This window comes from Sus scrofa, chromosome 5 (assembly GCF_054392235.1).
Source record: "Sus scrofa isolate SSC_HxYL_T2T_F1_AM1 chromosome 5, Sscrofa_HxYL_maternal_Yorkshire_Landrace_v2.0, whole genome shotgun sequence".
NCBI classification, from domain to species: domain Eukaryota; kingdom Metazoa; phylum Chordata; class Mammalia; order Artiodactyla; family Suidae; genus Sus; species Sus scrofa.
The window spans coordinates 111,758,587-111,772,998 of record NC_139387.1 but is presented as its reverse complement, the minus strand read 5'-3'; the positions used below and the strand labels follow the sequence as shown (position 1 = coordinate 111,772,998).

The window sequence follows — 14,412 nt, the reverse complement described above, 5'->3', positions numbered from 1 at the left end:
AGGCATTGTTTTTGGCCTGGGCTTCTGCAAAACTGTCCCTCCCAGTTGCTCTACCCCCTCTATGATCCCTAATCCACAGCGCAGCCACTTACTAAAAGAAAGATCCAAACCTATGTTGCTGGATCATCAAAAGTCTTCTTTCTAGAGAAGAATGATAATGGGATATGCGTGCAAATTCCAAGGAAAATGCATCCCTCAAGTATCTTGCTAGAATCTTGACAGCGCTACATCAAACTAGCGTTCAAGATCAAAGACACTGCTGACAGGGCTATCATTTTGTAGGAAGAATTTGTGGCAGTCAGAAAAAGATTCTATGGCCAAGTGAGTCAACAGTGGCAGTGCATTGCACTTACATTCTAAAACAGCACTGTTCACTAGAAATCTAATCTGACCCTTTTTAATACAGTGTTTCCATGCTGAGTATGTGCTCTGAACTGATATCCTCGAATGCTTCTATGACTTTGTTAGCTTTAGAACTATAGTGTGAAGGGCATGGGAAGAAAAATTGTCTTAACTCTGGATGATTAAAACGCTGGCCCAGGGAACCTGTCCTAAGATCATGAGTTTTTGAAGCTTTCTGGAAAACTCTCAAGCTAGTCAATAAAGAGTGCAAGTAAATTCATTTTTTAAAAGAATATCCTTTATTATTATTATTATTATTATTATTATTATTTTACTGTTTTTAAGGCTGCACATGTGGCATATGGAAGTTCCCAGGCTAGGGGTCGAATCTGAGCTACAGCTGCCAGCCTACACCACGGCTACATGGGATCCGAGCCACATCTGTGACCTACACCGAAGTTCATGGCAACACCAGGATCCTCAAGGCAATGAAAGAGGCCAGGAATCGAACCCACATCCTCGTGGATACCAATCAGATTTGTTAATGCTGAACCACAAGGGGAACTCTGCAAGTAAATGTAAAAAGTGGTGTCCAGGAGTTTCTTTTGTGGCTCAGTGGTTAAAGAACCCAACTAGGATCCACGAGGACATGGGCTCGATCCCTGGCCTCGATCAGTAGGTTAAGGATATGGTGTTGCTGTGAGCTCTGGGTTACACTGCAGATGTGGCTTGGGTCTGGCATTGCTGTGGCTGTAGTGTAGGCCAGCAGCAGTAGCTCAAATTTGACCCCCTAGCCTGGGAGCTTCCATATGCCTTGGGTGTGGCCCTAAGAAGACAAAAAGACAAAATAAATAAATAAAAATTAAAAAGTGGTGTCTGTAGGCCACATTCTAGTGGTGTGAATGCTTGGCACACCGCTGACAAGTTACAGGAAGTTGCAAGCACCAATGAAGTCTGAAGGTGACCCCAAACCAGCAACCTTTACTTTTCCTTCACTTAAAAGGCAAATGAAGAGAATGCACAGAAGTTGGCCAAAACACATGAGGAAAATATACAATTTCAGTTATAATCAAGCAAGTAGGAATCAAAGAAGGAAATGCCACTTTTCACCCGGCAAAGACGTTTAAAAGGTAGTGCCCCACACGGCTGAGGTAAGTGGAGGGCACTCTTTCATGAGGCTTCCTTGACGCGGGGGGGGGGGGGGGGGAATAAATACAGCCTGGGGAGAGAGGTTGTTCAGTAATTACACTTCTAGGAACCAACTCTAAGATAACCGCAAGGTGCAAAGATTTAGGTATGAAGACATGTATTTGTACAAATTACAATCTAAATGTCCATCAATAGCAAAGTAGTTGAATTTTGAACCTACACACCAAGATATTAAGCAACCATGAAAAAATGAAAAAGGGGCATATAAGCCTTTAGTCATGAAGCAAGGATATAGAAGTATTTTGTTGATTTTGAGTTTTTAAATTTTCATATAACCATTGTATAAACCCAGTGAATTTGAAAGAAAACCACAACCCAGGTAATTTCCATTTACCAATGGATATTTAGGCAAATCAGTGGAACCTTTCTGAGAAAGTTCCCTCCTCTGTAAAACGGCGATAAAACCTAGCAGGATGGTTGTGAAGATTAACTGGGTTAGGGTTAGCGTCTAGAAAGCTACCAGGCAGTGAGCAGAGTTCAGCGTCCCCTTCCCGTTTAGGGCACAGTTTCCTACATCGGGGGCAACTACCACCGAAGCGCCATGCTCAGGCTTGCCATCTGAATGAGCAAGGCACGCAGCTGAGGAGCCAGGCTTGCCTTTAATCCTGCTCCAGCCACTGGGCTGGCCGAAGGCAGCGAAGCCACCTCCGGGCCACGCTGGGGAGACGGGGAGGCCGGCGGACCCGCCCACTCGGAAGCAAAACTGGCGTGGGCAAGCTGCGGCTCTGATGCTGCAGCCTCCGCGCTGTGAACGGGCTCCTCCCCGCCGCAGCAACGCGAGGGCCGAGAGCCGGCGCACGCGCAGACGGCGACCCCCGCCTCCGGCTCCCGGTCCCTTCCCGGGCCCGGAGCGCGAGGCCCCGCCCAGGACCGCCGCGCGTCTGCAGGCGGGGCTCGGCCGCCTCTGGGTCCCGCTTGAAATTCTGTAGAAGCCTGAAAGCTCGCGGAGCGCGGACTCCGAGTGAGTTTGAGGATGTGTGCGGCTGGTGGCTGCGCCGGGGCCCCCGCGGAGAAGGTGGGGGGCCCCGACACCCGCTTGCTTGGACCGTGCGCTATGAGAAGGTGCGGGTTTCGGGGAGATCGAGGGGGCGAAGGAGGGATATACACCCGTACAGGGTGGGGGGTCCGAGAGGCCGCCCTTGGCCCGGGGCGGTGCTCAGCTGGGGCGGCGCGCGTGAAGCTGGGGACCCCCGGGGCAGGGCTGGGAAGCCGCGAGCTGCGCAAGGGCCGCGGGGCCTCGCCCGGCGGAGGCCAGTCCGGACGCTCACCTTCCCGGCAGCCGCGCCCCAGGGTGCAGGCTGAGCTCCGGTGCCTGGGAGACAGGGCGGGGGAGGCAGGTTGGGCTTTGGCGCCCAGGTGCTGGTGGTCGCGGTTGCGTCCGGGAGCCCCACCCTCTCAGGTCCGCAAAGCGGCTCAGGTGTTGCTTCTTGGCGCCGATGGCTTGTTCTGAGTCTTTTCTGTTCAGGGTTTCTTATTTTTCTTTAAATAAAGCTGTGAACGTGTGAATTTATCGTTGTTCTTGGATGTTTCTGGGTTGCGTTGTTAACACTTGAATTGGAAAGACAGCTTGCTTTTCCTGTAAATTGAGAAACTCCGATTAAGGAATTTTTTTGCAGCAGTTTTAACAACTTCGCAGGCAGTACTGGGAAAGGAGTGTCCGACTTGAGATCAGGACCAGTCTCCTCACACAGCGTCTTACCGGCTTTGCGGCTGTGGCAGAGGTTGAATGTCAGTCTGTTCATCTCTAAAATAATAATGCCAGTGCCTAGGACTTTTGTGTTAAAAGCCGTGTAAACGTTGACCTTATTTTCTCAAAGGAGTAGGTGAAGCATTGTGAGGATTCATTATGTAGTAATTTGTAGCTATTGGTCAATCTGATTGATGTGTGGCTTTGGAAGCTTCTTCCTTCTGTGATTGCTAATTACAGCCTTTCTTTTCAGATGCTTCCCCTGACGGGAATGGAGTACCAATCACTGGCACTATTGGAAAAACTGATAGAAGGCTGTGGATTACAGACAGGTTATTATCTAAAGGATGGCATATTCAAGCTGCTGTGATGCAGCCTGAAGACGAGTACAATTTTATTTTATCTATTATTTATTTTAGGTCCACACATGCAGCATATGGAGGTTCCCAGGTGAGGGGTCGAATCGAGCTACAGCTGCCAGCCTACACCACAGCCACAGAAATGCGGGATCCGAGCCATATCTGCGACCTACACCACAGCTCATGGCAGTGCCCAGGAATCAAACCCCCATCCCCATGGATCCCAGTTGGGTTCCTTATCCACTGAGCCACAAAGGGAACTCCCGGACTAGTACAATTTTAAATGACGTTTCGCAGGAAACCCTTACTCCAAGTCCATGAACAATTTTTGAATTGTTTGGGCATCTTCTGCTTTCAAGAAAGTCAGTGAAGGGGGAGGAAAATTATCAATTAACTTTGGTTCCAGGCAGACAGGTATCATTAGGTTTTTTAAAACAGCAGCTGGGAAATTCTCTTGCGGCGCAGTGGCTTAAGGATCCAGTGTTTTCACTGCAGCAGCTTGGGCTGCTTCTGTGGTGTGGGTTCAGTTCCTGGCTTGGCCTCCATCCCTGGCTAGGGAAACTTCCACATTATGGTGCAGCCCCCCCCACCAAAAAAAGGAGTAACTAGAATTACTCTACTAACAAAATCAGACGTTTGGGTCATCTGACTTCAGGTATTCACATTTAGAGGACTATCAGAAATATGCCTGAGAAACATAGTGGTTATCAGATTTTCACTCACTTGACTCTTGGTTATCGATTTCGTAAGTGGATTGAACAGAGGACCTTAACAAAGCATCTCTGGAGGGCCATTTAGGGCAAAGGACAGTGGGTCAGTGGGATGCCGTCTGAAGGCAGGAAATCATCTAGACTAGGACTTTTTGAGTTCTCTTCCGGTCTAGTGACTTAGGTTGAGGAGACTGGAAATTTGGCCCTTTATACAACCTCTGATTTTGGACTGTGTTCTTATAAGCGCTCTCAGTTTTTCAGTGATGTGTTATAAGAAAAAAATCTCAAATTTGCATCTTTTGGGGAATTACCTGAAACCATTTAGCAGGGTAGTACGTAATTGTACCATGATAATCATTTTTCACGATGATTTCATTGAGGCAGTGTAATACCATACAGCTTGTTTGAAACATCAAGTTACTCATTCAGAAATGCTTCCTGAATGTTTATTACAATAAGGCGCCATTCTAAGTGTTGAGGATATAACAGGTGAACACAGCTGACATCCCTGCCCATTTACAGTTCACATTCCAATAGAAAAGGTAATAAATCTTCCATTAAGTGGTAATAAGTGCCATGGAGAGACCTCAAGCGGAGAAAAGGGGTAAGAAGTACCGAAGGTGTGGGAAAGGGGAGTTGCAGGGATAACGAGATGGGTCAGGAAAGGCTTCCCTGAGAAGGTGATCTTTGAGAAAAGACCTCAAGGCGGCAAGGGGCAAGCCATGGACATGGGCAGAGACAGTCTAGGTCGAGGGCAGAGCAGGTGCCAGTGCCCGAAGCAGGATGGGGCCTGGTGGGTTCCTAAAAGAGCAAGGAGCCCAGTGTGACCAGATGAAAGGGCTCTGGAGGCCTTTGTTAGAAGACTGGGGCAAGAGATCATGGTGGCCCCTGAACCAGGGAGGGAGCAGCAAAGGTGAGAAGGAGTGAGATTCTGGCTATCTTTTGAAAGTAAGGCGAGGAGTTCCCTGGTTGCCTAGCAGTTAAAGATTTGGTGTTGTCATTGCTGAGGTTCTAGCTAAATTCCTGGCCTGGAAGCTTTCACATCCTGCAGGTGTAGCCAAAAATAAATTTCTTTCTTAAAAAGAAGGTAAGGCTAGGAGTTCCCATTGTGGCTCAGCAGGTTAAGAACCCGACTAGTATCCATGAGGATGAGGGTTCAGTCCCTGGCCTCACTCACTGTGCTAACGATCTGGCATTGCAATTAGCTGTGGTGTAGATCGCAGATATGGCTCAGATCTGGCATTGCTGTGGCTGTGGTGTGGCCTGTAGCTATAGCTCTGATTTGACCCCTAGCCTGGGAACCGCCATATGCTACAGGTGTGGCCTTAAAAAAAAAAAGGAAAGGAAAATAAGTCTAATGACAGAGACGTAAGAAAGAGGTGTCAGGATGATATAAGTATTAAGTTCTTATAATTGCAATGTTGTAAAGACTTTTTAAAAAATTCTTTGAACATTGTATGGTTGTAATAACTATTTCTAGAACATTTGGTAATTCCAAACATCTGTTCTCCAACCAAATCAAATTTGTTTAAGTAATTTTTAGTTTAGGCCCATCTGCTGGAGTTTAGTTGTCCATTTGTTGTATAGGCGTTTGTCTTGGTTTTACTTGGATTTGAATTTTATCCCAATTTCATATCATTTTATTTTGTAAAAGTAACGTGTTTGACTAAATGAATTAGCAAATCATATCTAAGGTTTTTTTTAAATTGTAAGCAATTGTTATTTCCCAAATACAATTTTTTTGTACTGTACAGCATGGTGACCCAGTTACACATACATGTATATATTCTTTTTTCTCACATTGTGCTCCATCATAAGTGACTAGACATAGTTTCCAGTGATACACACGGAATCTCATTGCTAATTCATTCCAAAGGCAATAGTCTGCATCTATTAGCCCCAAGCTCCCAATCCATAAGTAAGTTTTTCAATTAAGTCACAAATTTTAAACCTTCAGGAGTTCCCCTTGTGGCTCAGCAGTAACAAACCTGACTAGTATCCATGAGAACGCAGTTTGGAACCCTGCCTTTGCTAAGTGGGTTAAGGATCCGGCGTTACCATGAACTGTGGTGTAGGTCACAGACACAGTTCAGATCCCACATGGCTGTGGCGTAAGCTGGCGGCTGTAGCTCCGATTTGACCCCTAGTCTGGGAACCTCCATATGCTGTGGGTTGGGCCCTAAAAAGACAAAAAGAAAAAAGATTGTGTGCCAGATTTTTAAAAATAACAGCTTTATTGAGAGAAAATCCTCGTAGCATATAATTCACCTACTTAGAGTGCAGTTTAATTATTTTTAATATATTCATAGAGTTGTGAAGTTATTATGGCAATCAATTTACATTTTCATTGTCCCTTTATAATTTTTTTTTTTTTTTTTTGGTCTTTTTTGGCATTTCTTGGGCTGCTCCCACAGCATATGGAGGTTCCCAGGCTAGGGGTCGAATCAGAGCTGTAGCCGCTGGCCTATACCAGAGCCACAGCAATGCGGATCCGAGCCGCGTCTGCGACCTACACCACAGCTCATGGCAATGCTGGATCCTTAACCCACTGAGCAAGGCCAGGGATCGAACCTGCAACCTCATGGTTCCTAGTCAGATTCGTTAACCACTGAGCCATGACGGGAACTCCCCTTTATAATTTTTTTTTAGCCATGCCTGAGGTATGTGAAAGTTCCCAGGCCAGGGATCTAAGCCACACTATAGTAGCGACCCAGTCACTGCAGTGATGCCATATCCTTAACCCACTGCACCACAAGAGAACTCCCTTTATCATTCCTTTCAACTCCTACCCATTAACCCTCAGTCCCCCTTTCCCACAGGTCTCCCTCCCCTGAGTCCTACCCCTAGGCAACTACTGACCTGCTATCTCTGTAGATTTGCCTATTCTGGACCTTTCAAATGCGTGAAGTCATATAAAATGTCCCCTTTTGTGATTGGCCGCTTTCACTTGGCATAATGTTTTCAAGGTTTATTGTCAAATACTATCCCATTGTGTAGGTATATTTTACCTGTTCATTAGTTGACGGCCATTTGGGTTGTTTCTACTTTTTGGCTAGTACTAATGATGTTGCCATAAATACTTTTCTTTTTTCTCTGTATTTGGCCGCCCCTAGGCATATAGAGTTCCCAGGCCAGGGATCAGACACAATCAACTGTGGCAATGCCAGATCCTTAACCCACTGTGCCAGGCTGGGGATGGAACCCTCGTCCCCACACTCCCAAGACGCAGCCAATCCTGTTGTGCCACTTCGGGAACACCTTTTCTTTTTCCTTCTTCTCACGCCATAAACATTTATGTAAGAGCTGTGTGGACATGTGTTTTCATTTCTCTTAGATAAATATCTAGGAATGGAATTGTTGGGTTTTATGGTAACTGAGGAACCGCTAGACTGTTGTACAAAGTGGCTGCACCGTATTACATTCCCACCAGCACTGTATGAAGGTTCTAATCCTGTCACATCATTGACGTTTGATACTGTTTTGCTTTTTTTTATTATAGTCACCCTAGTGGTGGTGAAGTGATATTTCTTTGTGGTTTTGATTTGCATTTCCCTGGTGGCCAATGATGTTGAGCATCTTTCATGTGCTCATTGGCTGTTAGTATGTCTTCTTTGGAGAAAGTTGTATTCAGATGTTCTGCCAGTTGTGCCAGACTTTTTTACTGTTAAGAAAAAATGTTTTGCAGAGCTAGACAGCGCTGCTTGTACCTCTGTTGTCAGTATCTGAGAACGCAGGCATTCTGAAGGTAGGTGGACATTGGAAAGATATGGCACCTTTGGGAGGAATTCAAGGCGGAGTGAAGATGAGTAGGATATGGTGGTCCCTGCCCGGGGCTGCCTGTGAGGAGTCACAGCTGTCCACAGGAGGTGGTGACAGGTAGAAGGTGATGTGCAGAAGCACCGTGGCTCAGAAACCAAGAGCTGAGCATGGTTGGGTGAGGAATAGCGTCCCAGGGACTGGGCTCGGAGAGTTCAGTTGGCTGGAGTTTTAGGGAGGGAGGGGTGGGAGGAATTAGCTAAGATAAACCTGGAGAAAGGCTTAGAAGGCCATTCCTTTAAAGGTGGTTAAACTGTGTTTATTGGGAGTTTCCGTCGTGGCTCAGTGGTTAACGAATCTGACTAGGAACTATGAGGTTGTGGGTTCGAACCCTGCCCTTGCTCAGTGGGTTAACGATCCGGTGTTGCCGTGAGCTGTGGTGCAGGTTGCAGACTCGGCTCAGATCCTGCATTGCTGTGGCCCTGGTGTAGGCTGGCGGCTACAGATCCGATTCGACCTCTATCCTGGGAGCCTCCCATATGCAGCGGGAGCCGCCCAAGAAATGGCAAAAAGACAAAACAAAAAAAACCCAACAAACTGTGTTTCCTGAGGGTGGTAGGAAGCTTTGAGGCAAAGTTAAAATGGCCTGACAGTTTTTGGGGTTTTTTTTTGTTTTTTTTCTTTTCACCGGCACTTGCAGCATGTGGAAGTTCCCAAGTCAGGGACAGAACCTGTGCCATTGCAGTGACATTGCCAGGTCCTTAACCTGCTGTATCACAAGGAACTCTCTGACTGGGTCTTGTCCTCATGAGAACTTAGCTGTCCTGTGGAGATTGGCTGGGATGGAGTGGGCCATTCAGACTGGAGAGAACTCTGTAGTGCCCCTCAGATCCGTGCCCAGGCCGGCCTGGCTCAGCTCTCAGGTTTTGCATTCAGCCTGAATACTGACCGCAGTTTAGACCTTGTAGGTTATTTTATTTTTTATTGCCATACCTGTGGCATATGGAAGTTTCTGGGCCAGCAATTGAAGCCAAGCTTCAGCTGGAGCCTGTGCCACAACTGTGGCAATGCCAGATTCTTTAGCCCACTGCACCAGCCCAGGGATTGAATCCATGGTGACCTAAGCCACTGCGTTTGGATTCTTAACCCACTGTGCCTCAGCAGGAGCTCTTGTAGGTTATTTTAAATAATAGTAAATGTGGATTTTTGACTTGTGCATTCTGTCTTAAAAGTGAAGTACAGGAGTTCCTGTTGTGGCTCAGCAGAAACAAGCACGACTAGTATCCATGAGAATGCTGCTCAATCCCTGGCCTTGCTCAGTGGGTTAAGGATCTGGTGTGGCCGTGAGCTGTGGTATAGGTCACAGACACGACTGGGATCCACTTGGAGCTGCAGCTCCACTTTGATCCCTAGCCTGGGAACCTCCGTATGCTCTGGGTGCAGCCCTTAAAAAGTGGGGGGGGGGGGGGAGTACAAAGATACAGATCCACCGAGGAAGCACTTTAGTTAAACATGACTTAATTGCCTGTTAGCATTTCTAAAATGGAGTACCGTAAATTCTTTTTCTTTCTTTCTTTCTTTCTTTTACTCTTTAGGGCTGTACCTGCGGCATATGGAGGTTCCCAGGCTAGCAGTCAAATTGGAGCTACAGCTGCTGGCCTACACCACAGCAACGAAGCATCCGAGCCGTGTCTGCGACCTACACCACAGCTCACTGTGCAACGCTGGATCCTTAACCCACTGAGTGAGGCCAGGGATCGAACGCACAACTTCATGCTTGCTGGTTGGATTCGTATCTGCTACGCCATGATGTATTCATTATGTGGATATTGATCTTGGCCTCTGGTGTAGGCAACTGGTATTTGTGCAAAAGGTTTTCTTCAGCTAGGACAGGCAACTTTTGAATTGGGATTTCTTGGCTGGAGAAATGTCTTGGATGTGACTATATTAAAACCTCTGGAGAAACGGATGTTCTTAGAAATCTAGACTGGTGATTCAGACCCCTTCAATAGGCTGTGACAGAAAGGGGGCCAGTGAGATCCTCTCATCTCAATGTTTGCACCCAAAAAGCTTCAGTGACTTGTTCTAGGCCTCCTCACTGACTGGTAGGGAGCAAAGCACATCCAGAGTCTGGTTTCTCTGGCGCCAGAGCAGTGTCTTTGTTTTCCAGCTGTACCAAGAAAGGAGAGAAACTCTCCCATGCTAAGCTAAGCACACTAAGGCTTGTCGTCTTTAAAGTAAAAGATAAAAACACGGAGTTTCCGTCGTGGTTCAGTGGTTAACAAACTCAACTAGTATCCATGAGGATGTCGGTTCCATCCCTGGCCTCACGCAGTGAGTTAAGGATCTAGTGTTACCACGAGCTGTGGTGTAGGTCACAGACGCAGCTCAGATCCCGAGTTGCTGTGGCTCTGGCGTAGGCTCGCGGCTACAGCTCCGATTAGACCCCTAGCCTGGGAGCCTCTCCATGCTGTGGGTGCAGCCATAAAAGGACAGAAAGACCAAAAGAAAAAAAGGTTAAAAACACAAGTTACCCAATTAAATTTGTATTTCAGATAACAATGAGTAATTTTTTAAAATAAACTCTTTGTAATCGAAGAATAACGTACATCCAAAAATGAACACAAATCAGGCGCAAACTCCATGGGTTTTCACAAAGTCGGCACGCAATGTGCCACCAGCCCTCCTTGTGCCACGTTCTCCACGTCACCACTTCCCAGGGCAATGGCAACCACTGTCCTGACTTGCCAAAGCAGAGCTTAGGTCTGCCTGTTTTGGAACTTTGTAGAAATGGAATCCCATGGTGGTAGACGCGCGCTGCTCTGGTTTCTTGTGCTCAGACTGTTTCCCCTCCTCTTCCCCAGCTTTCTGTTCTGTTTTTCCACATTGTGTCTTTCACCTCCTTTTGCTTTAAGATTCGAGGTGTGATTTACATACAGTAAAGTTAACTCATTTTACCTGTAGGTTTTGGGTTCTGGTCCCCGTATTGTTACGTAATCACCATCAAAATCTAGAACATCACCCTAAAAAGAGTTTGAATCTTTTTGCGTTGATCCCCTGCCCCAATTCTAGGCAATCAGTTTGCTTTCTTTCACTATAGGTCTGCCTTTTTAAAAACTTCATAAAATGGAATCATATAGTATGTAGCCTTTTTTTTTTTTTTTTTTTTTTTGTCTTTTTGCCATTTCTTGGGCCCCTCCCGCGGCATATGGAGGTTCCCAGGCTAGGGTCGAATTGGAGCTGTAGCCGCCGGCCTATGCCAGAGCCACAGCAATGCGGGGTCCAAGCCGCACCTGTGACCTATACCACAGCTCATGGGAACGCCGGATCCCCAACCCACTGAGCAAGGCCAGGGATCGAACCCGCAACCTCATGGTTCCTAGTCGGATTCGTCAACCACTGAGCCACGACGGGAACTCCTAGTATGTAGCCTTTTTGTATTTGACCTCTCATTTGGCGCAGTTGAACATAATGTTTCTGAGATCTGTGCATGTGTTGTGCCCATTGCTGTCTTATTCCACTGTAGGAAAGTACTGTTTCTCCATTCTGTTGATAGACATCTAGGTTGCTTCTCCCTTTATGCTGATATGAGTAGTGCTGCTTTCACAATTCTGGTTTGTACCAGAGGGTGTATATGTGTGCATTTCTGCTGGGTATGTATGGAGATGTGGAACTGCTGGGTTCAGCTCTGGTTGATACTGCCAACAGCTTTTAAAGCGGTTGTACCGGTTCCCACTCCAACCAATTTGTGTATGAAAGTTCTGGCTTTTCTATATCTTCACCAACACTTAATGATTATCTTTCTATGTTAGCCATTCTATAAATTAATAGTTTAGAACAAGGCCACCTATTGAATAAGAGAAAATATTTGAAAACAGTGTATCTGATAAGGGGTTAATATGCAAAATGTACAAAGAGCTTACATAACTAAACATTAAAAAACAAACAACCTGATTAAAAAAGGGGCAGAGGATCCATATAGGCATTTTGTCCAAGGACAACGTACAGAAACATACAAATGGTCAACAGACACATGAAAAGAAGCTCCACATCACTAATCACAAGCCAAGTGCAAACCCAAACCACAGTGAGGAATGACCCTGGTAGCGCAGCAGGTTAGCTGTGGCTCAAGCCACAGCTGCGGTGCACGTTGGATCCCTGGCCCAGGAACTCAGGCATGCTGTAAGTGTGTCCAAAAACCAAAAAAACCGCAATGAGGTATCACCTCGCATCTGTCGGGATGACTCTCATTATTATTTTGGCCACACCCAAGGCACATGGAAGTTCCTGGGCCAGGGGTCAAACCCAAGCCCTACTGTGGCCTGTGCTACAGCTGTGGCAATGCCAGTTCCTTTACATCCTACACTACGGCAAGAACTCCCGAAAGGCTGTTTTTTTCTTTATTTTTAGAGCTGCACCTGTGGCATACGGAAGTTCCCAGGCTAGGGGTCGAATCACAGCTACAGCTGCCGACTTACGCCATAGCCACGGCAATGCCAGATCCCAGCCATGCTTGTGACCTACACCACAGCTCATGGCAGTGTGGCTCACGGCAGCAAGGGGAGCTCCCGAGTGGCTATTATTAGAGACAACAAATAAGTGTTGGTGAGAATATGGAGAAAAGGATACCCTTGTGAGGTGGTGTTGGGGGTGTAAATTGGAGTAGCCACTTTGGAAAACAGTATGGAAAGTCCTCAAAAAGTTCAAACTAGGGGGAGTTTCTGTCAAGGCTTAGTGGTTAACGAACCCAACTAGTATCCAAGAGGATGCTGGTTCGATCCCTGGCCTTGCTCAGTGGGTTAAGGATCCGGCATTGCCATGAGTTGTGGTGTAGGTCACAGACGTGGCTTGGATCTGGCATTGCTGTGGCTGTGGGGTAGGCTGGCAGCTGTAGCTCCGTTTTGACCCCTAGCCTGGGAACCTTTCTATGCCACAGGTGTGGCCCTAAAAAAAGCAAAAGGAATAAAAATAAAATGTGTCGGGAGACATGTTTCTGCAGTATGTTCTTGGCCTCTCTGTTTCTGTTTTCTGTGTTGGTAACTCCATCTTGTCCTGCTTTACCTTTGCCCTATATTCCTGCTGGAAAAACAGTCGCAGTGCTGGCGAATGACTTAAGAACAAAGACCTAAAGGCATAAGTTATTCATATGGTCTGCTGAATGAGGACATAGTGCGTTGGTCTAGGTATGCCAGACCTGTGCAGGTAGGCACGCTGTTTGCACAGCATGATATGTCCTTTTAAGAATAAGAGGAAGATGAGCCTCATGGCCCCAAGGGGTTTATGAGGTGTCATTGGCAGCATATGCATGAGCAAGCAGAACCGAGGTTGTCTACAGAAGCACAATGGTGATTCTCTAGATGCTATGCCTGGACAGCTGACGCCAAGCTTCCTCAATGCTAAAGACTGTTAAATGCCTAAAGGTCAGAATAAAAGCTTAACCAGCTAAGGGATATGTGGCTTTTAAAATTGTAAAAAAACAAAAAAACCCTATATCCTGCACCCATAGCCCCCTCCTCACTTGACGGAATCCTAAAGAGCACAATAGAAGCAGTGTGGTTTCTTGAGGCGGTGCTCTTGGTCCCTGAGACCTTGAGTCCTCTGGTTCCCACATTTACTTAAGGTGTCTTGTTTTATGTTAACTTTTTCTGAAGTTTCACAGCGCCCGTTCTTCAGCCTCACCTGCTGAGCCGGTCTCAGCAAGTAAGCTACAAGGTTATATCACATAGCACAGAGAATGTAGGCAGTATTTTATAACAACTACCAAAGGGATATAACTTTCAAAAATTGTGAATCGCTATGTTGTACACCTGAAACATATAATATTGTAAATCAGCTATACCTCAGTTTAAATATTTGTATACGCAGAGAGTCAAATAAGCAACTCTTATTTACATGCCAGTATTTAACTAAAAATAAACTAATTACCATTCCCTTTAGTTATTGCTTGTAGGCAGTTACTAATCAAGCAGTCTGGCAGGGAAATAGAATTCATTTATCAGTTTGGCCCCAAAATTGTCAAGATTGTTTCTGATTATCTGCCTCATTTTCGAGTGTATTCATCAAATTTGTATTTGTAAATTATATATTTATATTACTGTTTTGATATACGGCACACAGTGTAGAATAATAAAAATCAGCAAAGTTAAAAAGAAGTCTAACATTTTATATTTTTTGTCCATTTTGTGAGGGTTAATTTCATGAAAACCAGATTAGTTTATACACCCTGTAACTGAGCATATTTAAGCTGCATTGTCTCAGTATGCGGGAAGAGTGTGGGCAGGTGGGGGTGCCAGCACCAAGCTCTCCTGGGTGGAGACCCACCCCCTTGTCCCTCCATATATCCCATTTC

The 14,412-nt window shown here is 46.1% G+C and overlaps 1 protein-coding gene across 22 annotated transcripts in view; it reads left to right on the top strand.

Moving 5' to 3' along the window:
- Positions 1-2,458: 2,458 nt before the first annotated feature.
- The window catches only part of LOC146403622 (uncharacterized), a 145,227-nt gene continuing 133,273 nt past the window's right edge, over positions 2,459-14,412 (top strand). For 19 of the 22 annotated variants that reach the window (XR_014804635.1, XR_014804640.1, XR_014804638.1 and 16 more), the window contains exon 1: positions 2,459-2,613. The gene's annotated coding sequence lies outside the window, so the exon portion shown is untranslated. Of the gene's footprint in view, positions 2,614-3,491; positions 3,571-14,412 lie in introns of all 22 variants that reach the window. The other 3 variants (XR_014804642.1, XM_084957804.1, XM_084957805.1) reach the window with 3 other exon arrangements.